This window comes from Hippoglossus hippoglossus, chromosome 9 (genome assembly GCF_009819705.1).
Source record: "Hippoglossus hippoglossus isolate fHipHip1 chromosome 9, fHipHip1.pri, whole genome shotgun sequence".
Taxonomy (NCBI): Eukaryota; Metazoa; Chordata; class Actinopteri; order Pleuronectiformes; family Pleuronectidae; genus Hippoglossus; species Hippoglossus hippoglossus.
Window position 1 is genome coordinate 1,705,996 of NC_047159.1, and position 20,432 is coordinate 1,726,427.

The 20,432-nt window shown below is 44.8% G+C and overlaps 1 protein-coding gene across 4 annotated transcripts in view; it reads right to left on the reverse strand.

The window, feature by feature from the left end:
- Positions 1-20,432, reverse strand: part of adamts3 (ADAM metallopeptidase with thrombospondin type 1 motif, 3) — a 105,180-nt gene that overhangs the window by 59,943 nt on the left and 24,805 nt on the right. The gene's annotated exons all lie outside the window — the stretch shown is intronic.

Below are 20,432 nucleotides of genomic sequence, written 5' to 3' on the forward strand. Positions count from 1 at the left end.
TGATTTTTTATTGGAGCAAAACGAAACTTGAAGTTTGAGATTCCATCAACGTGGCCCTGTAACACCTACAAGTTTATATATTTTAAAATGTTGTCTGTGATAAACATTGTCAGATTATTATTAGTCTTTGTATATAAGTTGATTCCAGCTGGAAATACTTTAATTAAAAACAATACTTTCATGAAAAGGATCTTTCACTCAGTCAGCACAGAATGAATCCTGCAGCAGTGAACGTGCCTGAGAGGCAGTAACACAACCACTGAGATGTGTGAACATACAACCTGCTGCACGACACACAGCTAATGATACTTCATGTCCACATGCTGCTGCTCAATGAACCTCGGGCTCCCTCCTCGTAAACGCTCTGAAGACTCTTGAGCTCAATGCGATGAAAAGCCCACGTTACAGCTGAGGATGTCTTTACTGAGCAACAAGGACAACACGTGTGTGTGAGAGCAGCTCGTGCACGGCCGAGCGTGTTCAGGTCGTTCAAACTCTTCACTGTCATTCAGTCATGAACGACAGGTTTGTCTCTAAAGCAGCGTCCGTCTCCACTCGATATGAAAGTGAATAATCTGAGTTGTACAGAATCAGACCAATGAAACCGCTTCTCCTTTCTGATGAAGACACTAATGTCCCTTATTACAGCCGAGCTCTACACTCTGAGCGTCTCTGTCCAGCTTCCAGGGGACAACTGCTGGGATGAAAACCTTCATCTGGTCCCAGGGGTAATCCTCGACCAGAGGGTGGCCACAGAAATCCCTCGACACTCGCTCGGCAGATTTAATTTTCCACTATAATGACAGAATTAAGATGCTCGGGGCAGCAGCAGCAGCTCGGTTGGTCGTAACAGCAGCCGGCCGGAGAGACGCAGGTTCAAACCCCAGCAGGGACATTCTTGGCAGCGATGTGGATAAATGATCAGGGTGAGTTTCTCTGTGGCTGCTTGTGATTCTACCTCCATTATGTTTATATTTGTTTTGTACGTGCTTCACTTTAATCTCAGATCATCTTTAAGTTGAGATCGGGTGTTTGTGAACCCTCCGTGTTTATCCAAGGTGCTCAGGCGGAGGAGGTTGTTTTCTGAGGCTGTCACTACAACATCGTTCAGAAACTTTTACTCCAAAGTTTGTTCAACTCTGAAACTCTTCGATAACAGAAACGCTGCCATTCGACTCGTTAATGTTTCCATCAGAAACAAAAATTATCTACAATTTTCTGTCGACCGTCTGAATGTGAAAACCCTGCAATCATTTCTACAGCAAGCAAAGAGTGACGTGAACCCTGTGACAGTCATCAGACCCCTGGACGAGCGACAACTGAATAAAATCTCCCTCTCTGGTCTCCAGCTGTGCATGTGATGGGTCCCTGTGCATTTCAACACCAGCAGATCTTCATTCTGACCATAATATTGAATATAAACCGGAGGCGGGGGAGGTCTTCTTCCGTGGTAATGTCCATAAACGTCTGCCCGTGGCCCTTCGGCAACACAGCGCCGGCCTTGAACAGAAAATTGGGTTCACGCAGGTTCACGCAGCCCATTTCCAAACAAGCCAGGGCTCGGTAAACAAAGGTCACAGGGACTCAAGAGTGGCCTGTGTATTAGAGACGTTTTGGTAAGCCATCATCCTGCCGTGTTAGAACATTTGGCAGCGGGGCGAGTCAAAACAAATCTCATTTCATGGGCTTCGGCTCAACCTGACGAATGTGTCGGAGCTCCAAACTGAAAGTGACCTTCGCTGCTCTTCAGTCCCGTTGGAAATATCCCATGGAGACGAATATAGGCATTTATTCATAACCGTTCAATCTCACGTTGGGATATTAACACTTCAGAACCCTTAGAAGCAGATAAAGACATTCCCAGGGGGTCTCAGCTGGAGATGTCCTCACTCGCATGTTCAAATTATCTGAATATTAAAAAAATAATCTCTCCAGTGCCTCCGAGATATCTGCACCCTGATAAATAATTTAATTTTGCAAAAATTCAAATTCTTGACATTTCATCAACAGCCTGTAGGTGTCTGGCACACGCATAGAAATCTCAGGCCATAAATAAAAGCACAAGCCATTTTTCATTTTTCCAGGGATGCTTAGCGCCGCAGACAGGGCCGGTGATTGAGTGGAGCGGGAGCTAAAATAAATAGTGAGAAATGGCTGCCACCTCAGCCGTGGCCCGTCTCCGACAGTGTTGGGATTGTGGAGCACATTCCTCCCCTCCGCCGCTCCCGTCATGACACAGGCATTCTTGTGCAGCGGGCCAGCTCCCCCCCCCCCTCCCCCTCTAGAGTAAACAGGCTTTCTGAGGTCCCTACTTCAAACGCACAGGACTTCCCCTCAGCAGCGCTCCTTAAGACCACTAGTGTGCTTCAGTCAGCGGCGAGCCCCCACCCATCGCCCTGTCCCCCGGGGGCCGCACCGTGCAGCAGCAGCAGCAGCAGCAGCAGCAGCAGCAGCCCAGGAGACGGGAGGGGCCCCCGGCCAGCTCCTGCCCACACGTGGCACGGAGCAAGGTGGCAACGAGGCCAGCCAGAGCCGCCCCAGGGCTAAAAATGGCCCAGAGGTAGGCGACAGGCAGCTCGCCATCAGCCTGGAGTGGAAATCTACTGTGTCTGCTGCGATGGCATAAATATCCATACTGCAGCCTTCACAGATGCTCGCACGTTCCGGCAACCCCGTTAATACGAGGAACACAGATACATTGCAAGAGTGACACGTTATTTATAGTAAAACCAAAAGGGGAAATTTGCATTTGCTTGCCTATATTCAAATGCATAAACAAGTGGGACAAAGCTTCTGCAGATCTTCTAAACGTTAGTGCGGCTGACAAATAAGAAAAAAGGCATTCAGCGTCTCATCCGTGGAGAAATGCCCCACATGCATCCCGGGTATTACAGCAACATTAAGCAGCATTTCTGCATAAAATACAGCTCATAATCCTTTTATCTGTTTCTGCTATGTAGCGGGACGGCAGGATTGAAATGATACGGAAATGCACATTAAGATTGAGGCCGGGAATTTACATAAACTTCATTGTGTGAGCTGAAAGTCATTTGGCTCGTGGCAAAATTGGGAGTAAAAGCAGTGTGGGAGCAACTGAGGAGAAGCTTTAAAGTTCAAACTATAATAGTTACGTTAAGTTGGTGAGACTTGATGTTGAAAGGATCGTTTCAGATGTGAAATCATCAGACGCTCACGTCTCTGTCGTGAACTGTAACATCAATCAAACACTGCATTTCCTCCTCCAGCTTTCATGCGTTAGGCTGCAACATCAGCAGGTGCAAGCGGCACGGCTCCCCTTTCACACAGGCTTCCTGATGGAGGTTTAGGCTTAGTGTGAGCTCATGGACCGTGGAAATAGCAAAGGATCATGGGTAGAGCGTCACCCTGAATGCGGCTGTTCTCAAAGGAGGCAATCTCAAAGGATTTCACCAAACGAAGCAGGACACGGGACGCCTCATCAAAACGTGTTGCCTTGCACGGGGGGGGGGGGGGGACCACTGACAGACAGACAGCCACATGTCACATGACTCAGCCGCAGAAAGTAATGATATCATTTGGGTAAAAGAACAGACGTCATTGTGGTCGTCTGGTAAATACTCGTTTTAAATGGTTCACTTGTTGTCAATTGGCGGTTTGAGGCCACAGAGCCACGGATCAGTGCTGGACCGGGAAACATCCGCTGCCAGGGCAGAACTCACTTCCTGCAGAAAGGATGAGTAATAATTATTCATGTTTTTGGTCTTTTTGTGCTTTAAAAAACGTTGAACTTTGTTGAACTTTCAACATTTTCAGACACATTGTCAGTGGAGCCCAGAATCAGGAGGTTTCAGCTGTTATTACTACACAATCACATTTTGGTATTTAGGGTTTTGAATCTACGCCTGGATTAGTCTTTAGATCTTGATTTAAGATTTCTTACAACATTTGGATGAATATTTGCAGACATGTAAAAGTTTAAGAAGATCAGTTCAGTAGTTTTTGTATAATCCTGCTGACAGTTTGTTGAATGAAATGTCAAACAAATTATGAATGGGTAATTAGAAACGATGCGGATTAGATTAAACATGAGCTGCAGATGCACAGAGATGAAGTGAAATTAACTCAGTGAAATGCTGTTGGGATATAACAGACGAAAGCAACGCGTGTCAGAACATTAGGACCAACTTTAACCTTTAAACTCATTTTCACCAAAAAGTTACTGAATTGAAGGTGGAAGGTGTGTGTCATTGCAGTTTGGCTCATTTATCAACATATAATTTAATATATTTAAGGTAATTTCAGGATGTATTATCAGGTAACACAATACTGATGATGAGGCCACTGCGACTCTGAACCCAGCCTCCATGGAGAGAAGCTGGCCTCGGCAGTATTAACGACAGCGTCTGCTGGGTCAGCTTGATTCTCTCCTTCTAAAGGCTCGAAGCTGTTTGCTGAACGCGCTGCTGATCGGGCATTTCCTCTCTCGTCTCTTTCTCATCAGCTCCAGCTCCAAACGTCTCGAGCAGTACGGACCATAACAAACCAGTATGTGACCAGTGCCATTAGAGCTGCAAATCCTTCTTGGTTGACAACTTGTTTCAGTACTGCAGCGTTTCTTTTTCATAAACATAAACACTGAATACAAAGCAAAGTTACCGTCCCTTATAGTTTAGCTACGTGCTGCCGGTGTGGTGGTCCTTGTGCCGAGGTGTTCTGGACCTGCACTGGATTTACTGCTGCCACTTTAATTGTCATGTGAGGGAATTGTCGGCTCCCTGGGGCACATAAACCCGGCATAATTACACAGGCCTTTATGACTGAGGTAATATTTTTTTAGCCCCTTTTCTCCCCCCCCCGCCTCAATACAGTTGAAAATGAGCGGTGACAGCAGCTACAACAGCAGTAATTACCAACAGTCCACCACAACAGGAGGAAAGATGCTGGCACAGCCACGTCTCACAGTGGAGGCCCCATGCAGGCCTGTGGTTCGGAGCTGGAGAGGGGGTGGGGGGGGGTGTCTAAGTGCATTCTCCGTGGCCCACCTGAAGGTTCGGCTTCACTGTTAATAGGCTCACGGGGAGTTGAGGCATGAGGTTGAAGCCAACACTCCTGCCCCCACTGGGCCTTATATTAAAGCATCGCTAATGATTTCTAAGTCCCGGCTGCTTCGCCAGAGAAAGTAAACTTCGTAGCAAAAGCAAAGGAGCGTTAATGACAGACAGTGTCTTATTATCAGTTCTTGTGAGAGACAAGTGAAGGAGAACATCTGGGCCCAAGATGGACTCGAGGAACCCCGAGCCCCCGAAAGACGGTGGGAACAACGAGGCCGAGATCCTGAGGGACGTCAAGTTCCAGACTGACAAACAGCTGCTAAGCAACCAGCACAAACGTCCCAGGGACTTCGAGGGCCCCAAGCAAAAAGGGACCCTTCTGGGGGCCCTACATCAAACCAAAACAACACTGTTGTTGCTGTTGACTAATGCAATCAGCCAAGTCCAATTCACAAACGTGCACATACACACACATACAGAGATGTGACGCGAGCGCACATGAATAAAACATTAAAAATCTGCTCATTACAATAAAAATGTCCCTTTGAAAACATTTATCTCACCACCTGCTGGAGGATTTAACACCCGAGTCAATGTTTGTCGTCGGAATCAAAGCCATCTCCCCCCCCGGGGGCTACTCTATTATCATGTTGCAATAAATCCCTGTTGTCATACCAGAATTAATGTCACATGTTGCATCTCCACAGGAGGTAATGCAGGCAGATAACATGAAAGACTCAAAACCTCCCTCCTGACATCAAACATACTTCACACTATGCAAACAGACCAGGGAGGGAAGCTGACTGACGGTTTCCCGACATGCTCGGCTCCGACAGATGGATCCTGAATGCATGTGACAGAGGAACAAATCCCATGAAAGCTCTCGGGCACAGCAGAGAAGAACCATGACAACGTAAGAATTAAGAATCATATCTCAGCCTTGACGTTGAAAATGCTTCTGAGTCTCATATGTGCTGTAAACATGTGTTTGACTCCAGTCTTCAGGTGAACATGACATCAGCTCCGTGGCTCATTACTGTCAGGAGCACACTAACTGCTACGAAGACAAATTCTGCTCATATTCAGGCTCATGATTTTAATTATAGTGTATAGTGTAATTACTGTAAAGGGTTTGCTCTGATTGGCCGCCTGTGTGAGACTAGCTGCTGCGTGCACAGTATGTGAGAGGAACTTCCTTCACCACAGGCTTTCTGCTTTTTGACTTTCATGAACTTTAACATTTATAAATAACCTTTACAAGTGACTCGAGGAAAGAAACACAGCTAAAGCTTCGTGTGTCTCCTTGATTATGTGATTGTGAAGGAAAGCTTTTCACTGGCTCGGTCTCTGATGTGTCCCTCAAAGGCACGAGGACCTGCTCTGATCAGGTCAGATATCACCGTGAGTCCCTCAGGTCGACATCAACTCTTCAGAGCACGAGATCCATGCTTCACATTCATCTGATTGAGGTGGAAAACTTTCTGAGTTTTGAATCTGATTCAAATCTTATCTCTTCACCTGGTCTTCAGTCTGAGATGAAGGGTTTTAATGAGATTTATTCATCTTGTTTCTTTCAGAGGAAACACTTGAAAACACAGATTATCTCTCAAGGCTCTTTACATCGTGAGGTTGAGACATTATAATATTACAGAGAAACATATTTACCACAGCGAGCAAGTACTTCCTAGCGAGAACAGACTCCTGTAGCAGAAATATCGACACATAAATATAAAAAATTATGCCACTGGATAATATAAAACATTTATGTAAGTATTGATTTTTCTTTATGTATGAGTTGAAGAAAAACCTGAGCTGGTGAGAACAGATGTTTGATCGTCATACTTTTACTCGAGCTGTTTCTCTTGCTTCCAGTCTTAATGCTAAACCATGTGAGTAAATCTCCAAACCTGCAGGAAACACGAGAGACGACTCAACCTTCTCAACCCCCGAGTGCGTCGAGCGTTTCCTGTCACTCGAACCCGGTCCACGCCCACACAAACTCTGAGTGTGTCTCTGTTGCTTGCTTATCTGTTGTCGAGTCGTAGTAGTTGGGGAAACAGAATCTCCAGCGTGTGCGGGGGTGTGTTTGTGTGCGAGCGCGGAGGGAGAGCCCAGCGAGCGCCGGGGGCCAGACAACGCCGGGCCTTGTTAGCGTCGGTCAGTTACAGCATGCTGCAAAACTTAGGCTTCATTCATGGGAGGGTGCGAACGGCCTCTGGGGAAGAAATGCTCACTGTATTTCCTTTCAGGGAGTTCAATATATTTTGGTGACCTGCATCCGTTATTTTTTTTCTCTCTTTCTCTTAAAAGAACAACCGGCCCAATGTCATCGCTGAAAAGGTCAAGTGACAAACACTTTCCACTCTCGGCCCAACACAAATGATTAAAAAACGCTGAAGTGAAATCCTGTGATGTGAATGGAACCGTTTTTTTTTTAGTCCTGTTTGTTCTTTCATTGGCAGGAAAACTGAAAGGGTGTGGAGGGTTGGGTCCCGGACCAATTGAGTGGGATTCCATCTTTAGTGCGGATACAGTTCCAAGTGGAGTTGCATATTTTAACCTTGTTTCAGTTCTTTCTCGCATGAACAACTTTATTATTTGAGTATTTGAGTAAAATTAATACTTGTAGCCTTGGCAGCGATCTGTAGTTTCTCTCGTCCGTATTAGTTTATCTTTTATCTTAATTTCAAAGACGTTTCAATGCTTTAGATTCAAGATTCAATTCAAGATTCAAAACTGTATTGCCACACAACTCAGTTGTTTGGAATTTGCCTCAGTGTAACCACGACGACACAACAATCACAACACAAAACACATAACCCCCCCCCCACATAAAAACATACCTTACATCTGTGTATGTAAAATACAGAATAAATACAGAATAAAAATACAGTAAAATCTATAAAAATTAGAATAGGACGTCCGGTGCTTTTAAAATACAAAACACAGTAAAATTCAGTTTTGTAAAGTGCTGATGCAGGATCGAGGAGACGTTTAGTGACTTGATGGTTGTGCAGTCGGAGCTGCTGAGGAAACAGGAAGTCTTAGTTTTGATGGCCCTGAGTCTCTTCCCTGAGGGGGGGGGGGGGGGGTATTAAGAGGGTTGGCAGGGTGCGTAGAGTCCTGCAGTATTTTTAGACCCCTGCGCTGAATGTGAGTTTCGTATAAGTCAGAGTTTGCTATTGATGATTTTTTTAGGCGATGCAAACGATTCTGTGCGGCTGCTTTCTGTGTTGAGCTGTGGAGTCGCTGTACCTCGAAGACACAGAGAAGGTGAGAGAACTTTCTATTGCAGCTCTGGAGATCTGCAGCTTTCTGGAGAAGGAAGTATTTTTTGATGCAGATGGAGTCGTCATCACATTTCAGAGAGGACGTGAAACTGTCCAGTCTTTCGACCTCCAGACCGTTGATGGTCAGAGGCGGGAGAGAGTTTTACTGTCTCTTCCAAAGTCGGCCACCAGCTCTTTGGTTTTGCAGACGTTCAGTTCTACGTTGTGGAGCGAGAGCACCAGTCAATCAGAGACATGACCTCATTCCTGTTGGCTGATTCATGAGATCCGCCCTGCAACTGTCAGCAAAACTTTAATTTAGTTTAATAATCCAATAAACTCTAACTGGTGTCAAAGACCTCTTAGGCAGAAGTACAAAACTAAATAAATAAATACCATCTGATATATCATCTGTAGCTTTAAACCACATCTCACTGTTTCCATCTGGAGATGAATATCACCTGAGTGCATCTGCTGATAAAGACTGAAATGCAGTGAAAAGAGAAAAGATCCTCCGATTATTCAGTCAAACTGAAAGAAGCATCACACTCCTACAAAGGATCAAGATCTGTCAATTTACTGGCAATAAAATATGTAGAGGAAATAACTGGGCAGGAAATAACAAGTGAGTAAGATGATAAAATAGAGCAGTGAGATACAAACTCTGAAACTAGTCACAAACAACTCAGAAAGCAGGATCGTCATTCCTCGACTCACACATTGCGTTATCGAAGCTCTACCACAATGCATCTGTATCTGTCAATGACACGGAGGATGTAGTATCACAACAAGCAACAAGAATGTTAAGTATTTGGCTGTTCCCAGCAGGCAGCGTGAATGGAAAGAAGAGCGAGATCCACACGAGCCCCGTCCAGCTGCCATCTGACTTCTGGAAAAGCGAGTGGATGATTCACAGCGAGTCAGAGGAGTACACACAATCGGGTGTTTTTTTGGGTTCAAAATATTGCTCAACGATCCCAAGGTCTTTTCCATCCTGCCTCCAGATCCTTGGCTTGGGCCGGAGTAGCTAATTATCACCAGGTTTCAAATGGAAAGAACTCATCAGACGTACTCGGGGTTCGTACGTCTGAAGACGTGAGGCAATGTGGAAAATATCTCCCCAATCTGCTGCTTCATGGTGCAAACGGAGGAGGGCAGAGCTATCAGACGGAGCACGATCAGCTTCTTTAGAGACTGATTTACTCTGGTAACGGCGCTGCAGAGTGTCGTGCTCGGCCCGTTTCTTATCTCGGGATTTACCCTGCATCCAATGTGAAGGTTGAGGATTTGCAGGAGACTTCATATCAAACGCACACTCTCACACACACACACACACACTCCTGAGGAGGGAGGACACACTCCTGTTTACATCACACCAGTGGAACCATCCTCAGTAACAACACCCAAACAAACACCATAACCGCTCACGTTTCTGAATCACTGAAGGTAAATTGCTTTTCCCTTATCAACACACACATCTCACTGGCACACACTGTAATCTGAGTCACATGCGGCCGATAGCAATCAAAGGGTGATGTGTCTGTTTTATCCTCGTCACGCTTCATCAGGTGGGAGGTGCCGAGGATTCATTCGCTCTTATCACGAGACATCAGGGCAAAAAGCTATTCATCCAAAAAACTCCATGAAATAGACACAGCAGTTACTTATATATATATATATATATATTTTGTTTTTTGTTTTCCAATTGCAGCATTGAGCTTTGTGCAGAGACTGAAAAACAACTTTTGTGAGGTCAAGACAAAATAAATGAGATCCCAGCCTCATCACACTCGCTGCAGTGGCTTGTCTGAACTGTGTTTTTTTTTATTTTGTCTGCAAAGTCAAGATATCACAAAACTATCTGAAAACACAGAGCTGTTGTTGTGGAGCCTGAGTTCGAAGATGTCGAGTCTCAAATTGATGGTAAATAACTGCTGCTGCAAACAACACAACAGACTGAGTGAGGTTGTGTTAACGTTACCAAGTGGCACGGCAGCAAAAGGATCAACATGTGCAGAGTACACGCTGCTGTTTACACAGTTTGATCCCACATCAGAACCGTGCTGGCAACAAATGGATCCCAACAAGACGGGGGAAGAAACTCAAACTGTGTCGACAGATGTTCAACCTTCGTTATCAACTGTTTGCTGGAGAAACTGTTAATTGGCGGCACAGCAGCAGAAAGAAGGTTCTGGTGGGTCTGTGTGGGCTTTTCTCCAGCTTCCTCCCACAGAGCAGGAATACACGATGGGGTTCGGATTATTGAAGACTGTAAATGGGCCGACGGTGCGAATGTGGGAGTGAATGGTTGTTTGTCTCTGTGTCCTGTGAGACGCTGGTGAACCCCCGCCTCTCGCTCGGCGTCCTGGATGGATCCAGCCGCCCCTGGCACCCTCAGGGAGAAGTGGGATGATGGATGGATGGAGAAGTCTTCAGGAACTATCTCTTAATGAATAATGCTGGTCAGCTAAAGCTAAGCAGCCCCTGGTTAAAGATACTGAACATGGTCGGTCAATGTGATGTCTACACCATTTAATTATCTCTTTATCGACTTGGACCTAATATATGTTTGTGTAGTTTTTCTACATTAAGTGCAAAGATAGGTTTGTGCAGCTGAAGGAGGTTTGTTCTCACCACTGGGTCCAGACTTTCTCCAGAGGTTACAACACAGCAGGAGGTTCTTCTCTTTCCCCAGAGAAAAATCTGGAGCTTCTCACTCAAACATTTGCTTTCATCTCTCACCAGAGTTTAGGAGATTCTCCAGAGTTCAGTGTGTGAAAGCAGCTTGTAGAGACGATAGAGGAGGTGTCACAGCAGACATGTGGATCTATGACTGGTGTATTACTGGAAATGGGTCGTTTATAAGGATGTTGGCTGTTTTACAAGCTGAAAGTTGAAAACTGCAGTGAATCCCACTTGGGATGAGCAAACACGAGGAGCGAACCGAAACCAACCCATCAACTCATCAGCTGCAGTAAATTATCTGGAGTCGACAGGAAGTTCACTGGAAGTCCTCAAAGGAAGTTCAAAGAAAGGAAAGTTTTAAATAGAGGTGACTTTTATCCTTCTGGTGCGCACTGTGCCACTTGGCCTTTGTGAACCTAGCAGCTGAGACTCACAAGTTAACCACAGGGCTGGTGTCACCGTGCATCGTCCTCCAGCTCGTGACTCATCACAGTTCTCAGAATCACAGAGAATCATCTCTCACAAGTAACAAAATGTTCTGGTCCTCTTCCTCTCAGGCACCAGCTCCTGACAAAACCCTGTCTCAGAAAGAAGCTCCCTCTGCTTCACCTGGAAACACGTTGTGAAACTGCATCTTCCTCTGACACCACCGGCCTCATGCAGACCTCGGAAAGCCTCTGTGGAGCTGCGGCTGTTCTGGAAATCAAAGAAATCCTGAGGCCCGGCGAGGAGACATGACTCTGCAGATCCTCTCGCTACAGACTGGAGCTGAAACAATTCCTGAGTAACTCGAGTGAATCCACTACTAAAGATAATCGATTTAAAGTCTCTGAATGTGAGTAGACGAGCTCTTGTCCTGCTCAGTGGCCACTGTTTCACACGGACGACGATTACTGTCGCACAACGAGCGTGTTTCAAGACAGTAAGGAACCAAGACGACAGAAAGCGCCGTTTACGATGCAAACGACATTTAGCCTATAGGTTTCGTTACGGTGCTGCCTTCAGGTGCTGTCGGAAAACCAAAACACTTCCCAGAGTAGCAGCTGTGCACAGTTAGTTCAATTTACTGAAGCTGTTTACTGTTAATTAAAAATAATCGTCAGTGTTGTGTTTAATTTTCAGCGTCGTCTGTTCACAGCTTTTGGGGAAATCCCTGCAAACAAGCAATACATATTTATTTCTACGTTATAGTAAACACTGAAATTATAGTGTGTGTGTGTGTGTGTGTGTGACAGGCTGCAACCGGGAGGAGAAAGAAGGGGGGGGGGCATCAACTCACACACACAAAAGTATTTCTTATCCGATTACTCGATGGAATAATCAATAGAAAACCAATAGAAGCCCATTGGACGATACTAGCTGTCAATCACATGACATCCTCGCCCCAACACTGTCTCTTTGACTCTAAATGATCATAACTTACTGAATGAACATCAGCTGTGTTGAAGAAGACTCGAAACTAGAGATTGAGACATAAACTCCTTAATGTTTACTGACGTCATAAAGTGAGACTTCTATAGAAACAACCAGTGGAGTCGCCCCCTGCTGGTAGTTTGAGAGAAGACAGGGAGACAGGGAGAAGACTACGTCCATTTTTCTAAACAGTCTAAACTCTGGACCAGTCTGGTTCTGTCGGAGGTTTCTTCACGTTACTGTTACCATTCTGCTAACTAACAGGTTTCTCTAGTATTGTAAGTATCTCGACCGTATTGTGTTACGTGTCCTTACGTGGACTTTTAGGTATAAACCAAACTGAAATGAACTAAGAGTGTCTCTAACTAGTCCTGAGATGTGTGCTTCAGATGCACATGTGAGTTGTCTGCTCTCGTAGAGATCAGCTTCAGATCTGCAGCAGTGAAAACCTCGTGCTCCACTACAGACTATCCTCATTTACCTTTTTGTCTCTTCTTCCCTTGAATGTTTTTCATTCCTGCCAGCTCACCAAATTCCTCCTCCCTCCGCCAGCCCCCACTCTGCTTAACGCATCTGTGTGACAAATATAAATCACAACTTTCCTCCTCTGCAGCGAGGATCTTTTTCTCCATCTCTTCTCCTCCCCCCCCCCCCGTCCCCGTCCCCCTCACTCCACTTTCATTAGCATGTGAAAATGAAACCTAATATCCAAGTGCTGCTCGGGGTGAATCCTCGACCCGGGCGTCGGGCCAGATCACAGCAGATAAGATCTCAGGGGCACGCGGAGGAGTTCAGACATTTGCTCTTACTGTAATTCTCATTTCCCTGGCATCCTACACACCCATCTGTCAACATGAGTGGCTGCGTGTGTGTGTGTGTGTGTGTGTGTGTGTGTGTGTGTGTGTGTGTGTGTGTGTGTGTGTGTGTGTGTATAGTCATAAAGGCCAATTTTTGGTTCAATACATTTTGGCAGGTCCTCACTTTCACTTTCAAATGGCTGTTTGAGGGTTAGCTTTTGGGTCTAGGGTTAGGATTAGGTATTTAGTGGTGAAGGTTAAGGTGAAGGTTAAGGTTAAGGTAAGTGAGTGTCCTCACAACTATAGTATATACTCATGTTGTGGGGACCGAGATCTATTCACACATTCACATTATGGGGACTTGTCTCTTCCTTATGGGAACAAAAAGCATAAAGTAAATCTTTACGTTTTAGGGTGAAGACATGTTTTAAAGTCAGGTTAAGGTTAGTTTTAGGTTTAAGTAAAGGTTAGGATAAGGGTTAGGTTAGAGGCAAGTCTCTGGATTAATGTAATACTTTCTCACTTATTTATTAAAATATTAATGTATGAACTACTGTCATATTTACAGTGATAATTTGGTATAACATTGCCTCAGGATATTACTTGCACTAGTTTTTCCTGAATATTGTGTTGACAAAAGATAAGAAGAAAACAAAAGAAGAAGCTATTTCTTTTATCATTTCATACAATGTAAGCTCTGCAATGACTTAATGGAAGAGTGAAATAAAAAGAGTGACACAGGTTCACGTCCAGCCCTCTCCTCTCTGTGTGTATCTCCATTTGGATGCTACTAATAATAATAATAATAACACTCGTCCCTCGCTGGATGAGCACTTCCACCTGAGTTTCTTCTCTCACACAAACTGATCTGTTAACACTGGCTGTGTCACACACGCTGAGCTTCGTGGAGAAGACGGAGGATTCCCAGGAGCGATGATGACACACACGGCAGAAACTTAGAAACCTGGATGGATTGAAAGTTTCCCTCTTTTCCTCGGGTATACATTCTTAAAATCTTTCCGTGTGCGTGGGCGCACTCCGGAGAAATCGTTCTCATCTGCCGAGCAAAGAGCAGAATGAGCAGCGGCAACAATGACCAGGCGGGCGTGTCAATTTATCACCAGAACAATCAGCCCTGCTGCCGTTGTCATTCCAGGCACGTTTTCCATTTGTTTGTAACGGAGTCATCTTCGCTCCAGAGAAGCACTTTGCTCACAGAGCTCGTCCCTGCTCTTTGAGTCGCAGGCTGCTGCGAGTCGGGAGCTGAACCAGCAGCTCTCACTGGGAGAAGGTCTTCATCGGGGGGGGGTCTAAACTTTTCAGGATAGATGAAGAACTGAGGTGGGATCGGGGGGGTGGGGGGGGGGGGGGGGGGGGGGGGTTTGACTCACACAAGCTGCACAGCAGTGACCGTTCAGTCGTAATTCAAAGAGAGTTCGATGGGATTATTTTAGTAAATGAAATGAAATTAATTTGAAAAAAACAAGGTCCACTTCCTGATCCTGCATCATTATGGGCACATACAGTTAACTTTTCATTTTTCTTAAGGAATGTCTTGTACATGTTTGGCTTTAATCCTAGTGATGCAATCCGACTCCGTGTTGGAGTCAAACTCAGAAATCAGTCTGAACTCAAACTCACGGGATAAAATGATCTCTGACGTCTTTACAACACTTCAACAATTTCAGATCTCACCTGAGAGTCATATTCAGGTTTTTGTTCCTAAAAGTGAATTCAGGTAAAAGTGCAAACAAGAATTTAGAATTGCTAATTATTATTATTGCAAATGGTCGAGCTCAGATGCAGAACAAATAGTCTGACCAACGTAAAAATTAAATGTATGTCTGTCAAGAAACGCAGTGATGGACAGAAACAAAGAGAAAGAAGAACAGGTTAAAGCTGAGGTACAAAGTTCACCCTTGACCTTGAGAAAGCTGTTTTATCACAAGTTCAATGTCACAGAGACGCTTTCAATCTGCTCTCGATCCAGAAAGAAACTTTAAGCTCGACTTGTTTTCTTAACATTTTCAGACAGTGTGAGGGGAAGTCCACTTTTATAAAAGATAAGATGTGATTTGTCAACTGTACTCTCACATTTTTGGAAGAAAAAAGTTTGGCCTCTTCAGCAAATAGGTTTTATGGGAAACTTACTAAGTTTCAAACATTCACAACTTTTCCAGTTCTTAGAAGATAAAAATCTCTTCCATGAATCACAGTGTTGATCCAGCCGGCTCCGTAAAGACAAATGTTCTGCATGATTATTAGCACCTTTCTGTGTGTGACTCCCCAGGCTCCTGTTTGCTTTCCTTGGCTTCTCCAATCACAGACATTTGTTTTGTAGGAAAGCAGAGAATGCTCGCGGCTGTTTGACTTGCAGGAGTGTCAGCAGAAATCCCCATTTCTACCAAGCCAATTGTTACAACTGAGAAATCAGGCAAAGAGCTGGTGAATTATTTATTCAGATTCTTGTTTCATAAACATCGGGATAATCTCCTGTTGTAGGTGAAGCTGCCACGGGCACGATTCCCACAGTCGAGGTGGAGAACACTCCCACACCTTCAGCTGGAAGTCGTATCACACAGCAGATAAATGCACAGTGTGTGGACAGGAAAGGGTTTTCTCCGTTTGGTCTGGGAGAAGTTCACTGGCCTGCACGTCGCCCACCGCTAAACCGAATCTATCACCTATCAGGGATATGAGAGCACATCCTGCAGATTACAGGCGATCATCTAGGGTCCCACATCCACAGCAAACTGTGTTTCCTGCAGATCTCACACTCTCTTCCTTGACTTTAGACTCGGCAGCGCCCCCCCCACAGACAACACACTGTAAGTGCCCAGTTCAATCTGCAGCAGGCCGGGGGACGAGTGCTGCCTGAAGCCCAAACAAACCACTCAGTAAACCTGTGAGATCCACAACTGACAGAGACACAGAGTCTGACGCTGGGAGGAGAAGCATCTCCAGGAGGAGACGACTACAGACACAAACAAAGTGGGATAACGATGCTGCTGCTGCATCATGGGAGGAGAGAGTGGATCAGGGCTGGAGGAGATCTGTGATATCATTAAAATACTCCTATACACGTCCAAAGCTTGCATTGAAACGTTAGAATCACAGACAGACATCTTGTTTCAGTGGATCCTGTGACTGAAAATCGAAAATGTTCTTCAGTAAAGACACCGTCAATCCTCTTTTACACCAAAATGAACAGATAGACGCAGGTTTTTGTAAACGTGGGTAAACCCACTTCCTCCCTCGTCACCAGTAGAGGTGTGTGCCCCCCCCCTGATTCTCTTTCCCCACCCATGTGGCCCCATGTGGCCCCCAGTTTAATGAGGAGCTGTTTACAGTCTGAATCCTCCCTGAAGGAGCAACAGGAGCAGATCACATCAATTATCTGTGAACAAAACAAGTCACAGCAGCGACTGGGAATCAATCAAAGTCACCGAGATCAAAGAGGCCCGAGGGTCTGCTGAAGACGACAGGAAGTCCAGATTCACCACATGAACAACCCCCCCCCCCTGAGATCAGGATCCTGAGCAGCAGCAGCAGCAGCAGCAGCACATCCTCTCGCTCCCTGAAGCCCATTCACTGATGTTGACTAATCTCACACTTCAGTATCACTTTCGATATGAAAGGCTGTTTTCCCATCAGCTCCCAGTGTGATGACCGGACCAACACGGTTCTGCCTGTTCTCGTAAAACAATCGATACCAAAGCTCTCGTCTATTCAGCTGTGTTTATTCAGCCGCTCCTGATGAGTCACTGAAGCGCTCGGTCATTTAAAAGGGAGAAACACTAAATGCCTTTAAAAAACGTCGGTTTATAGAAACTATACATCTTGTGACATGACATCGGTTTTTCGGACGGTGACCTTCACCGCCAACACGATCAATCTCACAATCCTCCCGTCTCGAGACCACGTCAGTTCAAGCCATGAAATCCAATCAACACAGCAGAGCCGAGAATCAAACAGCAGTGATGGCTCTGTCCCTGCACCCCCCACGGTCCCTGTTCACCCTGTGTGTTTCTGTTGTTTCTCATCTCGTCTGAGTCTAAGAGCTCGTCCCACGGCCTGACGAACAGGAAGGTGAAGCTCCGATGTCGGGCAGCGGCAGATTAATGGAACCGCTGAGAGAGAATTAAACTCTTCATGTTGTTTTCATCTGGGGACGCTGGTCTGAGTCCCTGGAAACACCGACCCCATGAAGTACAAAACACTTCAGGATGAATTCTTACAAGATGTATAAAGACGATAATAAAGTTCATCTCCAGCGTCTCTACAACTGCCCCACTTCGGTTTATTAAATGTGAAACCTCACCATTTAAACTACAACGTTCCACTGAGGAACAAGCTTCATCACGGCCAAGTGGAGTGGAGCTACTATATGAAGACGTGGGTCTCGGTGGTTCGATCTCCAGCTTCACCTCCTCCGTCCTCCACCAGGAAGCATAAAGGACAAACTGTCCCTTTAACTTCAATCAAGCTGCACGAAATCGCTCACACATTTAAGTATCAAACCCAGGAAATGTGTTTTCTACTAGGAGGAGCAGCAACTAGTAACTAGTGGAAGTGATTTTCTCGAGGTTGCAGCAGCAGCAGGACACAAATCATCTGAAAGGAACAAATAAAACACAGACTCCTTGTTTCTCTCTTCTCATCTTTCATCTCAGGCCTCAACGCGAGGAAGTGACCGTACAGTGCATTCACAGAAACTCGTGAGAATACTGCACGGCCCCTTGTGATCAATGCAATCAGGTCCAGCTTCACAATAAATCCTGCTCGTGACACCCTGGTTGGGTTTATTCCTCCCTGCTGCCTCCTGTTGCTTCCTTCCCCCCCGAGAGAGAGATGATCATTAACAGACAAACAGGACAATTAGGAGTGTGATACTTTAAAGTGAAATATTCATTAGTCAAATGAAGATTGAATGTAACAGGGTGTAAATTCAAAATAATCTAAATTATTCAAACTCGACTCATTATTACAACGTCTTATTTCCTCATCCAGCATGTGGGGAACTAGGGGCCGTGACTTCTTGTTATGTAACAGCTTACTCTGAACGATATTTCTCTTTTTCTTGATTGCTTTCTTACAGATATGGAGGAAATAAATGATGTGGGAGCAAAAACTCAATCAAACCAAAGTGATCATACGTCTGTCGTGGTGTGATATGTTAATATACTGGTGTAGAGCGGAAGTAAAACAATACGCTTCAACATCCTCCTTAAATATGAAACTGCAGGATAAATACAAAACCATGAGCCAATTTAAATTCACATGCTGCAACAATTGTGTTGATGCTAATTCTTCTTTCAAATAGAAAACTCTGAGGTCAACACTCACTTAAATTCAATCAAGCTGCGCAGCCTCATAAATATCTGTCATCTAAATCCATGAATCCTCCGCTGAGATGTAAAAGAAACACAACTCTCACAACTTTAAATAAAGTCAAAATAAATTCCCGTCTCCCCACCAACATTTAATGGGAATGTTCCATCCTGGAAATGGACCTTTTGCACAATACTGCAAGGGGGGGGGGGGACAACCTCAAATATAAAGGTGTTTAAATCTAAATGCAAAACAATCATTAACATTAAAATACTAAAAGTTTATGATCAGTAGAAACATCCACACGCTGACAGTCTTTCAGTGAGTTGTTCCCACTGTTTGAGGTCATAAGCCATAAGGATGGGGCTATTTCCTGGGGACAATATGAATCAGCATAACCTCAATTCGTTTTGAACTTGCAGAAGAACCAATAGAAAAGAAGCGTTCATTGATTCTCCGGTCAGCAGCAGATGGAAGGACCTGAGGAACTGGTTTCTGATGGTGAACAACAGCTTCCCAGCAACTCAATGACTGGTTCTGCTGCTACGTGGGGTTTCCTGCTGTGACTCCGGCCTCCCACAGTCCAAAGACTCGGTTACTGGGTTAACTGGAGCCTCTCACTCGTCTGTGGGTGTGGATGTGAGTGGGTGTCTGTCACTTTACATTCAGAGGGTTCAACTGGCTCCAGTCTTGGACAACGTGAGGATAACTGGTGAAGTTTCAAAGCCGACCAGCCACGTCACCACATCACCAACACTCCCTAAACTCAACCCCTGTCAGACACTGGGTCGGTAAATATTCAATGTGCTCGTTGTTTCATATTCATGTATTTTAGACAATTTATTCACCTTCATAATATATTTTTCATACGACATGTTTCATATATTTATCTGACACTTATTAAATATTCAGAACCTGAGCAGTGATCGCTGCTCTTTGAAGTTCTGCAGCTATTTTGTCACATCAGTCCAAACTTTTCCCCGTTCATGAATACAGATCAAATCAATCATGTGATTACAGTTGCTGCCGCGATCCGACAAAAATCCAATCAGGATTTCCTTAAACTGTCGGGTAAATAATAAATGATCCCAATAATGAATAATCCTGCAGCGGCTTGTAGGACCTGTGTGTCAGCGAGGAGAAACTGAAACGCAGTTTGTGTGATTGCCTGAAAATACTTTGCTCTGTGAAAATCGTTCCATTACAGCATCAGGACAAATGTCTCCGATGTCAGATGAGTTTTTTAAGAAAATGAAAAATGTAATGTTTGTCAGAAGCTGCAGAGAAAAGTCAAACCCAAAATGTTTTCTCACACATTGACAATAAAGGTATAACACCTGTGTGTGACCTTCAAATACAGGTGGATATACTGAGTATAAATGAATACATATATATATATATATATATATATGTATAGATACATTCACTTAGTCTTAAAGCTGATTAACTGTAATTAGTCACATGAAAGCTCCTGGACACAAGAGAAGGTTTCTCCTGGTGACTCATGAGCGTGAATCTCCTTCACAATGAACGTGACACATTCGACAGATTAAGAGTCCAAACTGGGTATTTACAGAAAACAGTCACAGCTTTAAGCATTAATAATTATAACGTTAATAATAGTAGGGGTGTGCTAATAGAAGACCACATGCCGATGCAACATTTACTGAACGTCATTCCCTGACTCTCTTTCCCACACTTCCTTTTCATCGTCACTGTAGTAGTAGTAGTAGTAGTTAGTAGTAGTAGTAGTAGTAATACATAGAAGGAGCAGATGATGCTCGATCTTCACAGAGTTTTACATTAAATTCGAACCTGGTATTTCCCCCCACGTGCTTCGTCACATGAAGAAAACCTGCGGAGGCGACAGGAGCTTGTCTTTCATGAGCGACGAGGCACCAGGGAGT